Genomic DNA, 1717 nt, shown 5'->3' with positions numbered 1-1717 from the left:
TAAAAGCCATAGTAGATTGGCCGGTTCCTAAAAACCAAAAGGATTTGCGTAAGTGGTTGGGTCTCGCCAATTATTTACACAAATATAGCGAAAATTACGCTGATATGGCTAGGCCATTATCTAATCTCCTTAAAAAGGATACAGAATGGTGCTGGACTAGCACCGAAAATAATGCTTTTCGAGCAGTTAAGGATAGTCTTATCCATGCCCCGATTCTGGCACTGCCAAACCCAAATTGGCCTTTCAGTGTCGTCTGTGACGCATCAGATTTTGCCATTGGCAGTGCTCTGTTACAAACAGATGTTGAGGGGCATGAACGTGTTATTGCGTTCGAGTCTAGACAGCTTAAAGCTGCGGAAAAGAACTACCCAGTTCATGACAAAGAGTTACTTGCTATGAAGTATGCTCTCGTCAAATTCAGAGTTCGTCATCTCGGCTCTAAGCCGTTTGTGATTTATACAGATCACGCGTCATTACGCACGGCGACTAAGTCGCCCTATCTCTCACAGAGAATGACCCGATGGCTATCCTTTTTCGCGGAATGCAACTTCGAGGTGAAGTATAAACCCGGCAAGCAAAATGCTTTGACCGATGCGTTATCAAGCAGGCCGGATTATGAGCTTTCTCATTAACGACTGTCTTGTCGCCTATTCCTGAATTAATCCGTTCGGCTTACGCCAAGGATGAACAGTGTGTAGCTCTGCTACGAGCTTTAAATAACTCAGATTCATGTATTAAATTGCCGGCACGTTTGCGTGCAAGGTAACATCGATATTCTATCGATTACAACCTGTTGCTTTATTGCACAGACATCGCGGACCCTCCGCGTGTCGTTGTTCCTCATGATGAGGATTTGAAGTACCGGATTCTCTACGAGGCACACGATACTGTCCTTGGTGGCCATCTCGGTAGAGAAAAGACCTACGGCTCTATAAGCCAGATTTATTGGTGGCCAAACTTTATAAATGGGTCAGCACATATGTTCGCACCTGCGAAACTTGCCAACGTATTTAACCCTCGGCTCATGCTGCTGCGCCACTGGCGAGCCTTTCCGTCCCCATAGGTTGCTGGGAGTCCATTAGTATGGATTTTGTTTTCAGTCTACCGAAAGATTCAGCCGGTATCTCCGGCATAAAGGCCTTTGTTGACCGATTGAGCAAAATGGCTCACTTAGCGGCCGTGCCGGATTCCATTAATGGAGAGGGTACAGCTAAGCTGTTTATCGATCGCGTGTTTCGACAACATGGTCGGGATCCCCGTTTCACGGGTAAATTCTGGAAATCAATTTCCGAGTGCTTGCCACCAGAGTTACATTAACGAGACCATCCGCAGACCAATGCTCGAACTGAACGTGTCAATCGCGTCATTGAAGACGTTTTACGCAGCGTGTGTGCTCAGACACCAAAGCGCTGGAGCTAAATACTCCCAGTAGTGGAGTTTGCGTTAAATAACGCTGTTCATGCCTCTTAAGGCTATACTCCGTTCTATGTAAACGGTTTTACCCACCCACGCGTTCCATTAACGATACCACTGCGTGGTTCAGTGCTTGGTGGGTGAGAATTAGCCGATAGGCTTGCTGATATCAGTCGTGTTACCGTTCGGAAACAAGTAAGCGAGTTTCTTGCGACGCGATTTAGTGCATGTAAGGGATACGATGGCTGATAGCTAAGACAAACAAAAAGAACAAGCAGATGCTAAAAGCAGAAGCTGTATTAAT

The sequence above is a fragment of the Bremia lactucae genome, linkage group LG10 (genome assembly GCF_004359215.1).
Source record: "Bremia lactucae strain SF5 linkage group LG10, whole genome shotgun sequence".
In the NCBI taxonomy this organism is placed as follows: Eukaryota; Oomycota; class Peronosporomycetes; order Peronosporales; family Peronosporaceae; genus Bremia; species Bremia lactucae.
This window is presented reverse-complemented; position numbering follows the sequence as displayed.